Raw genomic sequence first — 18,007 nt, 5'->3', positions numbered from 1 at the left:
AGAACAGGTGTGGTAGAGTAATATCTTAATTGCATTTTATTTTCCTATCCACAAAAACCTCTTGAAACACCACAGAGTTCATGTTGTGATAAGGTCAAGTTATCGTGTGCCAGCTCGTTCACTCTCCAGCAGATAGACAAACCTGAGCTGGTCTGTGGCATTCTTTCCACACTCTGCCTCCACAGGCAAAGGAAATAGTTCTCCCAAATACATTGTCAGTGTGTGTTCACAGAATGCAGGACAGTGCTGCAGATTTACCCCAGGGTAAGTGAGAGCAGAATGAGAATCATCATCTTCTGAACTGTTCTGAAACTGCTTCCAAAAATCAAGGGGCATTGCAGAAGTTCAAAACACACCACCAAATTATTTCCTAGGTTTATTTTTTAAATATGACATGCACATAAACAAAAGTAATTATTTCTACCTGCACATAGGTAACAGAGGTCTTTTACAAGCAAATAACTATATGTCAGTTTATATAGTTAGTCTTTGCACTAATTATGAGTATTTAAGAAACCCATCCATCTTTCTTTCATCAACAGTCAGCGATTTCCATTTGCATATCTAATAATTTATGGCATGTCCTGACCCCAAGCAGTAATTGAACCAATAGATCTTCAGCCTAGATTTACTCGTCTGGCTGCCACAGTAATGTAACTCTGCAGGAGTTTTGGATTACTCCAAATGCCATCTCCTCTTCTGAGAGGTTGACAGTCACAGGCAAAGTTTGACCTCCCAAATGTCAAGGCAAAAACTCCATTGCCTAATTTAGACTAACTAACTCTCCTTTTGGAATATTTCAGATAAAAACAAGAGGGTACAATGATTACTCCCAACCTTACCCCAGGAAGATGGTCTTTAATGTAAGACTCTGTAATGATAAATGAATTCTCCTTGGAGTTTAAAACCATGTAAGAGCCTAAATCTTAAAGGGGGAAATCTATGTACCAGAGCTTGTAATTTATAATGTAAAAATTAAGGAGAAAAAAAAAAAAAAAAAAAAAAAAAAGAGAAACTGTTACATTAGAGAGGAATCTCATGATGAGCCAGACTGATGAGACTTGAGCCGAGAGATTTGGAAGGGGGAGATGGGGTGCTTTTCTGCCTCAAGCAAGCTATGGCACAGGCCAAAAACACCCAGCCAAGAGCCTGTGTTTCATCTTCTCAAAATGTGGTTTAGAAGCCAATTTCAAGGCAGTATTATATGCCTTAGTAAAGTGTTCTCAAAAGCTTTGAACAAGAAAAATGCCAGCAAACACACAGCCCTGCACTGTTGCAGTGTCTTTGCTGAATACTAACTATAGAGAGAATGCAGGCATGGAAGTTGTGGGTTTACAGCAGGTATAACTTGGGAAACTCCCTCTGCTATTCAGACACTTGTGGCTGCTGGGGCAGGTGCAGAGACTGCTCACACTGCGGCTGCTTCCAAACCATGGACCAGATATTATGAAAAGCCACTGGGTTTGAAATTTTGTAACCCTCATCTGTTGGCTATTTTGTTTTTCTGGAAAGGAGCTCCATTGAATAAGCCCTGGCAGACACACAGAGCTGTGCTGTTGCTACTGACACGAGTCCCAAAACAACACATACAGGCTGTGAGAAAATGCTACTGTCTCACAACTGTGGGGCTGAAAAAAAAAAAAAAAAAGGAGCAGCAAAGGTACAAACAAGGAAAATCTGACCCAGTGCCCAATTAATGGCATAAACAGTATTTATCTATTGATGATTAAGTGCTGCCCTTGTTCCTTGGTAGTGAAGTTCAATGATGATAGACATCTTGGAAAACAGGTAGATAGACAGAAAGATAGATATCCTCACTGCTCCAGCCATCCATAACGTGCCATGTGCTGCCATCACTGCTTTAGCCTGACCAATTGCCTCAGTAACACGTTCCATCTTGTCTGGTCAATAGTAGCACTTCAGTAACTCTGCAGAGCTGCAGCTATCTGCTAGCACAGGAAGAGCCTCATCTTGCCTTCTTGTATAGAAGGAGTCATATAGAAGAAGAAAAACCATTAGCTATTAAAAACTTTCATTTAATTGCTTTCATTGACTTGTTTTTGATGGGATTTTTTGTTTTTTGTTTTTTTTGGGTTTTTTTGTTTTTGTTTTTGTTTTTGTTTTTGTTTTTGTTTTTGTTTTTGTTTTGTTGGTTTGGGGGGGTTGTTTGTTAATTTTTTTGTTTGTTTTGGATTTTTTTTTTTCTCTGATACTTTTTGTACCTGTTCTGCAAATACTTTAGAGCAAAAAGAAAACGAATGAACATTGGAAGAGTTTAATAAGAAATCTGAGTTTGGTGTCCAGCCTCCTGTCTAAGCAATTGCCTCAGTTCTTTAGAATTAAGATGGGATTAATGACACCATTAAATCACCTGTGGTAAGAGTATTCATGTGATTAGCAGACCTACATGAGAATAAGATCCAGAGGCAGAATTCTGCTGTTTCCTCCTGAGCTTAGGAGCTGACTGAGATACTGAAGGATGAGATGATACAGAGGTGGAGTATCAAAAAGTCCATTATAGGAATAACAGCACTGGAAGAAAAAAAAAATCTGACAAACAAGGACAGAGTAGAATAAAATGTTATTCTCCCTGCTGCTGTAAGAGTGAGTATTCCTGGTTAAGAGTCTGGGAAAATAGCAAATACCAGTGAAAGACAGAAATTGGGGCTTCTCTCTCGGCACCCTGAGGACATTCAGAATGATGAGAAGTTTCTGTGTTGTTTTTGTGATCCTTGAAAGTCTTCCTTACTTCACTGTACACAGCAAAAGGAACTAAATCCTGTTTTGTTACAGTGAAATAAAGCTCTGTTGAAATGATCTGCAAAAGTAAAAGGAGAGACAAAATATTCCTTCCCTATAACTTGTTGATCTCCCACATTTCTGGTTTCTCTATTAACATTGGCCAGTCACCATTTCTCTCTTCTTCTCATTTGTTTTTTCCTTTTCCTGTCAGGTTCCTTCAGCCATGCTTCTTTTCCAGGTGGAAGATGAAAGAAAAGTACAGATAGAGAATCAACCACCTAAGCATCATAAGGCTAAATATTTGTTCACTTCCTTAAGATGCAGTAAGTCCTGGAGTGCTCTCTGTTTACCCAAGAGGATCTCAGCATAGAGGCTTGCTCCAGAAAGGTATTTGTTTAGAAAAGAGAAAAATCCTGCAGATCAGCGTAATCTCTGTTACTCTAGGAATTACTGAGAGTGTAATGTGATGTGGGTGGGGTTTTTCTCCTTGGTAAAGCAGCAGCACATGGAAAAGACTAAGTGCTATAGAGTCTGCATCCTAGGAGAGTCAGAACCTCAACATCAAATATCAGAAACTCTGAAGGTTGAGGCTTTTCAATTGATATTTTAAGTTGTTGCTGAGATAAATTTTCATTTAAATTAAAAGAATGGGTTTGATCCTTCAGGCTTTTCCCTTATAAACTTCCAACTCAGACAGCAGCCACATGACAGAGTCAAGAGCCCATTATGTTCTTCAGGACAAATGCCTCTTCCAGAGATAGGGGAGTAAAGACAACAGTGCTGGGAACTTAGTTGCTCGTGAACAACTCTGAATTTTCCTCTGCAGAGGGAGCCTATTGAAGAATTTTCACTCCAGCTCGGGTTTTGTCATGGTGAGGATAGCACAGTATAACAGATGAAGCTACTGCAAGAGGTGGTACAAGAAAACCTACCTTTAGAAGGAGGATAAAATATAAGAAAGCTCAAGCAAATAATAGGTTTGTTTCAGGTTGAAAGTTAGTTTTTGTTTTTTCATCCCAGTTTTCAGGTTAAAGTCAGTGAGCAAAAACCATGTGCATTTGGTGGACAGTTGTTCTGCAAAGATGACTGACAGAAGAAAGGCAAAAAATGCAAGCACAGCAGCATGGCTGGCACAGCAGAAACCAGCTCACTGGAGATGGGAAATCGACAGAACACTAGTAGTTACACTTAATTTTATATTTTTGCCATTATTTTGTTCAGTTAAGATAAAAAAAATAATTTGAGTAATAGTACCAGTGAGAGTGTGGTTTGCTATAAGATTTAAAGTATACCTTTGGATAATTTCAAGATTGTTTTCCGTCTTTATTTCACTGAATTTGCCACACTGAAACTGAATCAAACCATTGATTTATCAAAAGTGTTTTATTCCTCATTCTAGATCTGTGCAGATCTAAGTTATAAACAACGAAAGCAGCAGAAAGTTGCACTTGTAAATATTTTAGAGAAAACTGCTATTCTGCAGAACTTTATGCTGCTTTTCTCTCGTCCTATTGAGTGCTTTGCAGAAGCTCATTTGGGAAATGTATTCTTTGATTTTGGTAATCAATTGATCAACATTTGACACTTTGCTCAGACGCACAGCTATTGTGAAGAGCAGTTCTTTCAAATATCCATTTGATTGTGTTTGTGATGCTTGCTTTATTCAACTCTGCTCCAGGCAAATTAAAATGTACTGCTATATAATAAGTATGGGAAGGTTAGCATTCACAATTTAGGGATAAAACATTTTGACAGTTCTATTCTACATTTGCATTTAAAAATCGTAATGCATTTGATTAGACCCTATGTTTATTGTAGGATCTCTTGTAGACATTGCTACTGTGAGATTGTTACCTTTCAGGATTTGTTCTGGACTCTGTGGGGGAGCACAAAAGCCTGCTGGTTCCACAGGCATGTTATTTTCTGGTCCATGGCATGTCTCATTTTCTTTAATTTCTGATGGGGTTCCACCTGCACTGCTGCTGCTGAGTCATCTGTGTTTGTGTCTGAGATATTTTTGGTGTGCAGCTAGGCAGGTACATGTGTATTGTTCTGCCTTATAAGCTTGCCATGCTTTTCCACTGGTCCCCAAACTTTCAGTTTTTGGGTCACTGTAGAATCCCCACAGGGACAGAGGCAGGCATTGTCTGGGCAGGGACAAGAGATGCTGCCACCACAACCATTATCCTTGCTGGTGAACAGGTGATGCTCAAGCACAGCATGTGCACAGACAATGGGCAGCATTCTGAGCTCAGGAAAATGATCACTGACACAGGCTGATGTCTGGAGGATGGGTCACTAAAACTATCGGCATTAATTGCTCCCCTTTTATTTTATCCATCATCTTTCTGCATTAGGAATGTTCAGCGAGGATTCAAGTAACCTGATATAACATCTGCAGCATTGTTATTACCAAGAAATCATTCATTCCTATAATAAGGCTGTCTCAAGATACCCTGTCTCAAGAGACTCTGTGTAAATTAGACCAAGTGATAAACCCCCCCCCCCCCCCCCCCAAAACTAACAAACACGCTGGCTGGATAGTTCAGACTTTTCATAAGAACAGAAATAAAGAAAAAAAATACTGTAGAGTTTACAGGAAAATATATTTGAGCTGAAGTAAGGCCTTCTCCTCTGTCTTTTAGTCAATCTTTAGAGGCTTTGAGAAGGTTGTGGACTTAGGTGATACCAGAAATCTTGTGCATTGTGAATTTTCCAGGAACTCTTTTCTACATTATGCCCCATTACTCTGTCTCCAAAGCTCTGAAAACTCATACACCCTCAAACTGCTGTGAACTGTCGTTTTCCATACCTTCCTTCACATTTGGGAGCTGTTTCTTCTGACTCAGCAATAAATAGCAGAGAAGGGATGGACTCTGGGAATTCAGAGATATTATGTGCACAAAGTAATTTTCTGATTGTGAAGGGGTCCACTGGTGAATCCCCTGTGCACCCAGACTGGTTCTTGCACTGAAAAACATCAAAATCTGAATTATACAGAGGCTATGCAGCACTATGGGTAAGTACTTTCGCCTTTCATGTCTTATTATGTTGTTAATTAGTTAATGTTTGTAAAGCACTTTGAAGATGAAAAGCCCTATATAAGTTCTAAGTGTTATTATCTCTAGAGACCTAGGTTCAATTCAAAGGTGCTTAATTACATATGCCATAAATTAGACTTAATGAGTTGTAGAATCATACATTTTATGCAATGCATGCAGATTTCTCAGCCAGAGCTGAGTCTTATGGTCTGCTGCAGTACTTCTTTAGGTATTCCGAGCTGTTAAGAAAATTACACAAAAATAGAGCAGATAATTTCTAATAATAATTGGATTGCATTTCGTACTATTCGGGACTTGGTGGAACAAATCACTGGGAGCTTTGCTCAGCTGTATCTAGGGATTTCCCAGTAACCAAATTGCTGAAGGTAACAGTTCTGGGTTTATTTTTATTATGATATAGACATAATTCTAATTCATACTTCTGTAATTTGGCTTAGCAGAAGGGTGCTGAGAGGTATTGGTATGACTGCTGTCCTTCCAGTAAGACCCTGAAATGTCCCATTAGAGGATCACTTCACGTTGGGTTACGTTCACAAGCATAAAAAAAGAATTTCCCATCTCCAGAGATACCACTGTGTAATTTACAACAAGCCATTACGAGCGGGTGGCCTGCAAAAAGGGGAAGCCACAGTTATAGGAAAATGTGGTTTCATTGGCTTTGCAGAGCTGAGAGTTTCCATGTTTTGTAACTCACATATTTTGTGGCCAGAAAGCTGCAGACTTTGCCCTGCTCCAGCCCCAGCCCCAGGGCAGATGTCCACGGTGAGCAGGCGGCTTCTCCTGGCTCCTGCCCAGCCAGCAGAGTTCAGAGACACACAAAGCCAGCAGGATCACACACCTGACCTAAAGGGGCTCTCATGTGTTCCTGCAGCAGAATATATCCATTTTACCTTCCATGGGCATATAGAGGGAGACAGGATTTGTCCTGAGTATAAATATGTTAGGAGTGATTGTGTTTGTTAGTACAACCCAAGTAGATTGGAAAAACTAATTATTAGCAATTTACTATGAATGTCACTAACAGACTTACTTGAAAGTATTTATCCCAAAGTGAAAGTCATTTGATTTGGTTAATGTTTATTGTAAGCATATGCAGACTGTCTTCCAGGGGAAAATGTATTTTTGAGTGCTCCAGACAAGTGAAACTCGTGAGCCCACAGTCCAGAGAAAGCATCTGTAACCGCAGCCAAAAGGGGAACGAGATTTCTGACATTCTTTCAAGACATGTGTTTGAAGCATGGGTTCCCATCACTTTCAGAGCCACTTGCAGACCTTTTTCTTTATATAGATTTAGACAAGTCAACGTGGGCCTAGAATCAGCATGATAAATGCCTCTATGATTTCTCCCTCATCCATTCTCTACTGTTACAGTAATGCTTATTTGAACAGAAGTGTGTTCTTTAAATGGGCCAGAGCACAGTTCCCAACATTTATCACTCACTTTTCCATATTCCCAAGAAATTGAACTAGTCTTACATCATAATTAGAGGTGCATCTCTTTCAAGAACAAGACATTATTTTAGTGAATACTTTTCACATACTCCAATAAATAGGAACTTCATATGAGTGCTGATTTGAACTCTAGGCTGTGGTTAAGTATTTTAATAGTGCAGCAAACTTATCAACCAACCTTTCCTTCCCTACCCTTCACCCTTCCCTTTTTACAATGAACAGATTTTTATCCGACTGGCTTGTGACTTGGGGATTTTTACAAGCAGGTTTAGGAACTTGTCAAATATTTGAAAATTTGAGTCTGAAAACAAAATAGAAAAATCCCACAAATTAAAAGCCCAATACTTTATACAGTATGTGTTAACTGGGTAAAATTTTGACTTACCAAAATATCTACAGGACTCTATTCTCTGATCTAACTATCAATATTTAACTAGAAGTTACCAGTCTGATGCCTTTTTTTAATACTCTAAGACATTTATACTGACATAACTCACTGAGCTACCAAATCACTGGAGCTGTGCAATGCTCTTTGTTTCCAAATTCCTGTAGCCTTTTGTCAGAAGGTGATAAGAATATTCATATTGGTTTTATTTAATTTTGGCATTTCCAGCCTGTCTCCTTTCCTCTTCTGTTTCCAAGATGTCAGTGACTGACATACTCTGGCAGTGATATCACTGCTGCTCAAACGTGAGTGAAGAATCTCACTGAGCAAGTGGGACACTCGTGAGCTTGAGCAGCTGTGCTGAAATGCCTTTGCAGAGGCAGCAGGGACAACTTACAGCAGAGAACACCTTGACACAGCCAAGCTCTCAAGTGTGGCCAAGAGACCAATGCCTGGGGAGGCTGCTCCTCCAGAATATGTTCATGGGCTCAAGAGGCAGTAAATGTGCATGGAGAAACAACTTGCTAAGTTAACGTCCAGTACACAACTCTGGTCGCTTGGTAGTTGTGTCTGGTTGAGGGTTTTACAAAAACTAGCCATGCTTTTGGTTTGTGACTTCCTCAGACATTTTCCTGTGTTAAGTCCCTAATTTAACAATGCACTGATCTCTCTCCTCTGCAAATCTTTGACTGTGGAAACATTGCCCCTGCAGGATGTCTGGACGACTTCTGGATCATTGCTGCTTCTGACTTCCTCTCTCTGTGAGCAAAGAGTTATCACAGGTCAACTGCAGAGAGAAAAGTGTGGCAACAAATTGTGGGGTAAGATTTAATATTGATTAAATGTCTTTATACCAGAATGGATGCAAATCATCCATGCCTCCTAACAGAATATGGTACACAACTATGTGAATCATCACAAACTTGTTGGTGTCTGTTGTTTCAGCGGGCCTGTGGATTTTTTGTCAGCAGACTTGAAAAGTGTACTGCTGGTCTGCTGCATGATTCTTGAATTCCTTTCTCTCTACAGTTGTGTTGCAGAAAGAAAGAAAACCAAATGCAAAATTTAAAAAACGAAGTGTCTGGTCTGAGAGCATTAAGAATTAGATTTACAGATATTTAATTCCAAGAGTAGCATTATGACATCAAATATTTTAGTCTCATGCACACAATATCATGTACATATTACTTCAGCAAGAAACTCTGTCCTCTGTGGATTAGGAGCTTGCTTTCAGTTTAACCCTCAATTAAGTAAAACATTTCTATTCTGAATGATAGTTAAGTTTAAGTTTAGACATATCTGCAAGTCCATTGTATTTGATGTCTGAGGTTAATGAGGTTAACAACAGGCTAAAGTGCTGTCCTGAACCAGAATTTGATTTGACAATGTGTAACAAAATACATGTGCACACCAATATTTCTATTTTAAGGTTTCCTCAGGAAATAGACAATGAAATTATTTAGTAAGTATTCATCAGGAAATCTGCTTTATTATGACTATGTCTTCACAGTTAAGCCTAAACTTAGTTCTTCATTAGGTGTTGGTTGAAATTTTGATTTAAGTAGGAGCACAGTCCATGACTTTATGCATCTGTCAGGACAGATTTATGAATTGAGGTGGTCAAGTTACACTGTTGCCTGACAAAGGATATCAGAAAGCTGTTAGACTTAAAAATGAACAACTCCATAAAGCTGGAGTTCGTCATGGAAACATCATCACATCAACTAATTGGCATTACTCATTCACCCCATTAGAGTAATTATTTGTAATTGTTAGTATTGTAGCATATGGCCACATTTAAGCAGTGCATATTCCTGGGAAGAGCTGGGTCATTCACGAGAGAAACTGAGAAATTGAGTTGAAAATGTCAAATCAGGCAGGCAGATGGAATTATTTCACTTGCTCTCAAAATGAATTTATGATTTTTTCTCTTACTTCCTCATACAGGCAAACAGGGAAGCAAGCTAATGCTATCTCCTGCTTTCACCAGAAAAAAAGTCAGAAATACCATAACCACTAAAAGACATCTTGAATAAAGAAACACTTTGGTGGGCCCAGTCTTCAGGGCTGCATTCAGTTTCTCTGACACAGGTACCTGTGAGCCAGCAAGGCACACTCAGGTGAGCTGAGAGCTTTGGCCCTGTGTCACTGAGAAAGGTAGAAATGGCCCTTCAGTCACCAATGAGCAAAGAGTAAATCCACAGATAACCTGTGTATGGACCCTTCGGCTAGCAGACAAAATTAAGATATTTATTTATCAGGAGATCTATTGTATTTGTTTTTGTCTTGCATTGATAATGAGACTCATACTGATGTGATTTAAGAGTCAGAATTAAAAAAATAATCAAAACTTGCAATTGCTTCATCTAGATTTCTGGGAGGAACCATTGAAACTTTGCTCAGAATTACCCACGATTATAAAAAAATGCTCTTTTGTTCTTACATTAATTTGCTTAGAGATGGATTTATAATATCCTTTTAAAAATTGATGTTACACCCATCTGCATGTGCTTAAGCTCAGTCTGCTAAAATGTACTGCTTGAGCTCATGACGAAAGCTACAACTATTGTTTGCCTGCACAATACAAAAGGAAATAAAATGAAGGGTTCAGAATGGACTGTTGCAAATCAAGACTTCAAAATCTCAGTTAAACTGCTTTTTGTTCAGTATCTTTTATTACAAGAAGAGGCACTTATCATAGATATTTGGGATATTTGGCAGTAAAACCATAATACTGAATGTTCAGATGATGATGAAGCAGTGTTATTGTCTTCCAGTGCCACTAAAGTCGAAGTTTCCATTTACATCAATTTTTTAAAATTGGGGTGTTTGGTTCTTTCTCCACAAAGATCTCAAAGAGATAAGTTGAGCCTATTAGTCTGAATGTGGCAGTTAATATGCTGATGTTAAGAACATACTTAAAGCCAAGAGCTCTTGGCTAGGCATTTTGACTCATTAAAGGAGAAATAAATGTCGAAATGAAGAAGGTAAAATTATAATACAAAATCTATTAATAAAGCATTCTGAAGAAACTGCCCATTATTTGTTACTAAAGGAGTTGATATTCATTTCTGTAATGAACAAAAAGGTTATCTATAAGAAAATATTCTGTTTCGTTGCTTACACTGAAGGAATTTTATATCAAATGGTTAGAGAAATGCTCCTTCATTGTTCCAATCATAAGATCAGTGTCCAATGAATAGCAATTTGTGTAGTCTTATCATCTCACATCCTATGTCCAATCAACTTGTGGGAAGAGATGGAAAGAGTTGCTAAATGCCACAGAGAGGTGACAGCCTGGAAAAAGCTAATTAAAGAATGTTTTAAAATTGTGTTCCTTAGGATCTTTCACTAAAAAAACAAGATCAATTGTAAAAAAAATAGACTAAGAGGGTGCTGTAGTGCAAGTGTAGATTGTATACTGCTTAAATGATTCAGATACTTTGATATGGTCTGGCAAATGAAAACCTTCTCTTACAATAAGTCATTTTTAGCATCTGGATTTGCATGCATGTATTATATCTGTTATATTAATTACATCTATTTTCACAGGTATAGACAGATGTACCCCAGTCGTGTGGCACCCATGAATAGATCCAGCGAGCCTGTGCAGCTGTGTTTTGATCAGCAGAGAGGTTTCCTGGCATCCGAGAACTGAAATCACCTTGTGGGTATGACAAGCACATCTAAGTATGTAGCAAGTGAAAATCAAGGGTTTCTCTAAGGAGGAAGTAAGGACACCTACCACAAAAAATTAAAAGTAAAATAACCTTTAATAATCGCAACAATGCAAACCCCATTCTATGTATTGCTCTAAATTGGCATTTAGCCATCCATCATTTGCTGGCTCATAAAGCTGATTTGTGCTCTCCCCTCCCTGTTTCTAGGATGGCCTCTTTTCACCACTCCTTTCCCATGGGCACACAACTGGGACCCAACACTCTTTTGTCTCTTCCTCTGGAACTCTGTTTTGTAACACAGGGGTGAAGGGGGAGCTGTGAGCACCTTGCTTTCTTCTTCATTGTATAACGACTCTTATAAAGTCGATAGACACTTGGGAGGTGTCTAAAATGTTAGACAAGGAAACAGGTATAATTCAGGGGAAACCTGGTCTTGACTGAATGGGGTCACAATGCCTCAGCCACCTCTTTCATTTGAAACTCCTCCTCATTCACAGACTCAGACTTCTTTCATTGTCCCCTAGAGTTGACAAATATGTGTGGGGTCTGCGTTAGCCTGAAAGATAAGCAGTGCTAAGGAGACTTGCCGGAGTGGGCGCTCGGAGAGCCGCTGGCAGCCGCAGTGCCAAGGACAGAGGTGACACTGCTGTCCCCGCCGTGTGTCCCAGCAGAGCCGCAGGGACCCCCCGCTCCCCGCACACCGCACTCGCTCCAGCTCGCCCATAGCAGAGTCTCGGATGTCTCGTTCCATGAAACCACTTATTGGCGGCGCAGTGACACCGGAGGAGTCTCGGAGGAGGACACCAGCCGAGGAACCCCGGGCTTTGATCCTTTTATCCTCTCACCTTCTCTCCCAAGGCAAGTCCCGCTCTTCGGCTCCCGCCTCTCTCTCCGTGCCCATCACCTCGCTGGCGTCTCCCGTCTCCTTTGTTAACCAAAAGACGGGCGATTCCCGGCTCCTGCTGTGTTTCTCAGTGTGCATTCACCTGGCTGGCATTCCCCATCTCCATGCTTTTGTTATCCCAAGGGCTGGCACTTCACGGCCCCTTGTCTCGGGCTCCCGCCCACAGCTCAATCTGCATCTCCATCTCCAGTTTGCGAGCCGGGCTACCTGGACCAGCAGCATTCCTCAGCAGCAGTCCATCTGGATTTTGGGACTTCTGGGGTTAAACAAACTCTGTGGAGAGCACACAATTTCTCTCACCTCAAAGGATTGTAGCACCAAATTGTGGAAGCACAAAAATGTGTTTCCAGGAATCCTGTTTGGGTATCCCCAGGTATTAGGACCTAGGCGAGTTCAAGCTCCAACTTCCTAATTCCCAGGTCTATTTGTATATGTCAATTAAGACCCTGAGGAAACAAAAAAAAAAAAAGGACTGAGCTCTAAATTATGTATCTAAGAATTTGAATTTTCCTCCTGACAGTTTAGAAATCTAAGGCTGTAAGCCACCAAAGGCTTTTGAACAAAATACTTGTGGTCATTTCCAGACTTGGTCACTACAGATATTTCTCGAGCTTCCTGGTGCAATATATTATCTCAGCTCCTTTTTGCTGAGTATTCTAAGAATGATTTACCGAAATAGTTGATGAAGTTTCATATTTCATATAGAATGTATTCCAAGCATTTGTTTGCTATATTATGCACCTCTTTCAAGCAGATTTTGTTTTGTTGTTTCGGAAACTCCTTCTAGTGAAAGCTGTTTGACCCAGGAAAGCATTATCCAACCAACAAAATTTGGAGCTTTCAAGTAATTCTCAGTATTTTTGTTTCAATATCCTTTGTACAACATCTTTCTCACTGACCAAAAACACAGATGGCACAGGCCTGACTTTCCCACCACTAAGGATAATTTATATCACACCAGCAGTAAAAAGGGACCTGCAAAAAGTGTAGATGCAATCAGAAGCCCTTTAACATCCTTCCACACTATCGGAATAGCAGACAGGAATCTTTACCTATTCCTTCTGTTTTTTGCTGGAAGTGCTTCAGCTAGGACTGGTGTGGGTTGGGAACTGGCAATTCCTCCCCTCCTGTTCCTGAGCTGCTGAAGAACAGCCACACCAACACACTCAGCACAAGGGCGTTTCTTCACATTTATCTTACGTTAGCACTTTCCTTTATTTAACTGTCTCTGATCTGACTATATCTGATCATTCCTTCATCTCATTTTCACTTAACCTTTTGCCCTCTACACAGACTAAGCATCCTATCAGATATCTCCCAAGGGACCTTCTTTCCCCCCACTCCCCCTTTCTCCACTCTTTCTCCAATTTAGGTGCTTTATGCCACTCCTGCTAATTTACCTGATTACATGGAAGGAGCTGTACATCTTTTTATAATTGCTGTTTTACTTAAAACATTGATTCTTTAGCTCCCGTCTGTTTTCAGGTCATCACACCTCACTGGAGGTTTCCCTCGCTTAATGAGCAATTCTGAAACCATAGGAAGTACCAGACCATGGGGGTCAGTGTACATTCTGATATTTGAAAGCCACTCCATAACATCCACAAGAGGATTCTTGGCACCTGCCTAGTTAAACGGAATGTCCAATGTTATCTCTTCAGGCAAGTAAGATTCTGGCAATCACTGTAGTCCTATTTCTCTCGTTCTCAGTCTTTTTGACACCAGCACATTAATTCTCCCAAGCTCCTTTGGCAGCTGTAAGAAGTTCTCTCATTTTTTTTTTAATATGATTGATAATATTGAATATTTCTTTTAACCTTTTACTGCCATTCATGGGCTAGGTGATAGTTTTTGTGTTTGGATGTTAATCTCCAGCATGCAGTAGCTCATCTTCCAATCACTTAGTCATTATGGAGCTCATTTGTAAAATGTGCTGCTCAATTTACAACTGCCCGTGAAGCCCCTCCTACCACTGGCCCTCCAACACTCCCACTGTCAAAGGTCACATAAAGAAAATCATTGCTTTATACAGAAAATCCTTCTAGTTTAACACAAGGAAAGGCCGTTCTTGGACATAATTTGTCTATATGTTTTCATATGATTCACTGGAAAGAAATACATTCTGGAAAGGGTGCAAATAATGCAGGTTCTCTGTTTCAATGCAGGAAATGGCCCAACCGAAATGTAGTGGCAAAATATGTCATCATTTTCTTCATTCCAATTTCTTGGGGGGGAAAAAAAAAGAAAAAAGGTTGTCTGAGGAGACACAAATATGTAAAAACAAAAAGACCTCACATGATGACTTGAAATATGTTCAAATTACACATATACTCCCTGCTCCCTAGAACCCAGTAAATATTTCTTTGGCCCTACAAAGTATTTTAGTCTGAACCCAGGAAACCTCAGCTTGACCTTGAAAATAAGATTCCTCAGTTTTCAAAGTAAATGTCTCAGCCACATAACTGGAGGAGTTGCACTTTTCTGATTGGACATATAAAACTTGTCTCTTTTGGCAAATGGGCCAGATTATACTGCAGGGATCTGGTTGTTTTCCCAATTAACTGGCCACAGGCACTTTCAAATTCTCTTTCTCAACTTCTACACCTCAGTACAATGCTGGTGGCAAGGTTAAAATATCTGTTTTGGGCTGTTAGGGGCAGGTTAAGCCAGAGGAATGCAGTAGACCTTATCTCAGTGGAGATACACTGACCTACCTTGCTGAGTGAGTATCCAAAGCATCTCTCTACAGAGATTTTGTTTTGTCTTCTTCTCAGGTTGTAGTGGATGGTTTAACAGCATTTGATGGTGTAGCATCCTTCCAGCATACCTCGAATCCCATTTGAGATTTTAGATTGAATATATCTGGATTTGATCAGTTTTATCCGTTTGTTTTCCTCTGATGTTTTTCTCCTCTGCCAGCTGCATTAACTCTTCTTTCACCCAAGACTGACTTCATGGTAAATGTAATGAAAATACTCTTTTGAAACACTTTGACATCATCTTCTGACATCTGACTTATATTCAGGTATAAATTTCCCAGGTCTGGTTATCAGTTCTCTGTAGAAAAGTGTAAGCACGTGTTCCACATGGAGTGTAAAAGGGTAAAATTTGAGACTAAAGAAAGGTCTCAAATTCCTCTTCTGATGACCAGTCAGTGTCTATCAACTGATGTCGAAAATCTCTGTGACCACAGCTTTCCTTTAATGTCATAGCTCAGACATAACTGCCTTTTGTCCAACAAGCTTGTTTAAAACAGACCAAAATAATAAAGATGGACACTTTGATTGGCATCTACCATATTAATTGAATTAAACCTGGCTTTAATTCTAACAAAAAACCCAAATGCAGTATTGGGTGTTAAATAAAATAAGGTGCTGCTTTTTCACAATGAGCCTTTCCATTTTTTCTTCAGCTTGAGTTTCTCACTTGAGGCCAGCAACACATGTTGAAATGCTGTCAGAAAGTGTTTCACAGAGGCTTCTGGTTCAGGGCACCAGTGCAGCCCCAGTTGCCCAAGCTGTGGCCCTTGCACCCTCCCCAGGTCCTGCTGACTCCTGGGTGTGCTCAGGGATTCATTAGGTTGCAATTTGTAGCCACGTGGTGCAGGTTTAAGGGCTATGTGTAGCTCAGGTAATATCCACACATCTGAGGAGGACAGTACTGCTATCCAAACAGAATGAACCTTTGAACTTTCTTAGGTTTTTAATATGACATTAAGCCTCAGATTTATAAAACCAAACCAGAACAAAACAAAAGCGTGCTTGCTTTCATTCCGTGTTCTGATTTTGCACTGGATTGTCAGCAAAGCAGACCTTTTACCTATAAACAGATGGCACACAATTCTGTGGGATTTTCCCACATTTGATGAACACACATCAAGTCCATTTACATGAGCATGGAAAATATTAAAATGACTACCAGGTCTGTATAGTGTAAGACACCTGGAGCACATTGCTGCCAGCAAGCTTCTGAGGTGGGGATATTCTGGCACACAGTCACGGTTCTGGGGACTGGGCCATTTTTGACTCAGGTTATTGCATCTTTTGACACCTAAAGACATGTTCACCTCTGACCCAGAAACATCTGCAACGTCAAACTATAAAAACGGGAATGGAAATGTAGCCTTTTTTTCCCCTTACTGTTATTTTTATTTTCTATTGAAAGGGGTTTTAAAAGGTCTATGAAATGTAAAATTGCTTTTTTTGCCATAGTTGCAAAACTCATTTCAATTTTTATCTGAGATGCGCTTGTAGCAAATTTCCAGATTTGAAAAACTAATGCAATAACCCACTCTGAGGCGCAGAGCCCGAGCAGAGCCTGGGCTGCATCTCTGGGGCACAGGGGGGACTGTGACAGTGACCAGCCTTGTCCCACCCCCACTTTTCCCCAACAGTTTATATTGCTTGCAAAGTTCTTGTATGTTCTGACTTTGCTTACTAAAGTAATTCTGGCTGATTTTAACTCACCACTTTTGCTCTTTTCTGCACAGGCAAAATTGATGATCACCTGTGCCATTACTGCTCCTCTGACATGGCCCAAGACCAGAGCACCAGCTCTGCTGGTGACTGCACCAGGGGCTGCAGGCTCTCATACTGCAAACTAGTACCAACTGGAGTCTTTTTTTCACCTCTCTTATTACTCCTGCAATTTCTATGCACAGATTTTATTTCTTTTTTTCTTAATTTCACCTAGTAATTTTTTGGCCCTAAAAACTGAGCTGGGACCTTTCTGTGTGTCAGTTTTCCCTCCTGTAGAATTAATTGTGTGGTTTATAGTAAAATGGGAGTGTCTTTGAATGGATGAATAGCACTGTGAAAATCCCCAGAATTAGTGTGGCCAATTTTTTGTTTCATTTAACATGAGAGGTAGAATGTAGGGCAGAGTAACATATTATGTTGATGGATAAGTTGTTGCTGTGGTTGAGTTTGCCAAAATTAACAGATTTCCCATTGGAAAACAATAACAACAACAACAATGGGGGGGGGAAAGCCTCAACCAAGCAAAAAACTTTAGAAAAGTTTCTCTTTTCTGAGTACAGGCATTTTATGTTAGAGCCTTAGAGCTGATTCTGTCTCTCCCAAGTTATAAACCCTTATGGATGCACCATAAAGATGTCCACCTAATGCAGAGAAAAGCAGATTAATTGATCACAGTAATATATTCTTATCCACTGAATAAGAGCATTCCACACATTGTTTCTTGTTTTGTTTCTGGCTTGTAAATCTTCATTGTAGGATACAAATGAAAATGACCCAAATATGTATTATTTATGAATAGGACTCTCAGATATTATGCTTTAGATTGATTGTGCTAGACAGGATATAACAGAAGCACAATAAGTCAATGAAAAATAAAAAGCAGAAAAAATGTTTCATGATAAAAATGTAGTTCTAGTGACACCTCTTATATAAAGGGCATTTCCAACACATTGACATTTATATTTATCATGGCAGTGCTTGTGATTTACAGTTGTCTAAGGTACTGAATATCAGGAATATCCATGCACATACACACCCCTTTGAATGATGGCAAGACACAGACTGCTGCATTGCCCCTTATACAGCAAGCTTTTCCTCCCCTTTTTATTTTTCTTCTCTAGCTTCAGGGACCCAGAGGAAGCAGTAGATCAATAGGGTGTCTTGACTGAAGTTGCCTGCAGCACTTCCATTTCTCAGACTGGACACTGATGCTAACTATCAATAGCAATAAGAGGCTGTCTCAGACAGAATTAAGGCTCCTTCTTCTGCATGGCTGTCTGGTGCTTACTGATAAACATCTTGTG

At 39.8% G+C, this 18,007-nt stretch overlaps 2 long non-coding RNA genes across 2 annotated transcripts in view; one reads left to right on the top strand and one right to left on the bottom strand.

The window, feature by feature from the left end:
* The window catches only part of LOC148222362 (uncharacterized), a 36,009-nt gene extending 19,178 nt beyond the window's left edge, over nt 1-16,831 (top strand). The window contains exons 3-7 of the long non-coding RNA XR_015806247.1: nt 2,954-3,129; nt 8,354-8,462; nt 9,589-9,761; nt 11,194-15,182; nt 16,715-16,831. This is a non-coding gene — a long non-coding RNA (uncharacterized LOC148222362). The remainder of the gene's footprint in view (nt 1-2,953; nt 3,130-8,353; nt 8,463-9,588; nt 9,762-11,193; nt 15,183-16,714) is intronic.
* On the bottom strand, nt 11,396-16,741 carry LOC148222363 (uncharacterized). The gene is made up of 2 exons (XR_015806248.1): nt 14,940-16,741; nt 11,396-12,671 (listed from the first exon to the last, which is right to left on the bottom strand). It is a non-coding gene; the product is annotated as an uncharacterized LOC148222363 (long non-coding RNA).
* Nucleotides 16,832-18,007: the final 1,176 nt, after the last annotated feature.

Source organism: Sturnus vulgaris, chromosome 12, assembly GCF_052056855.1.
Source record: "Sturnus vulgaris isolate bStuVul1 chromosome 12, bStuVul1.hap1, whole genome shotgun sequence".
NCBI lineage: Eukaryota > Metazoa > Chordata > Aves > Passeriformes > Sturnidae > Sturnus > Sturnus vulgaris.
This window is presented reverse-complemented; position numbering and strand designations above follow the sequence as displayed.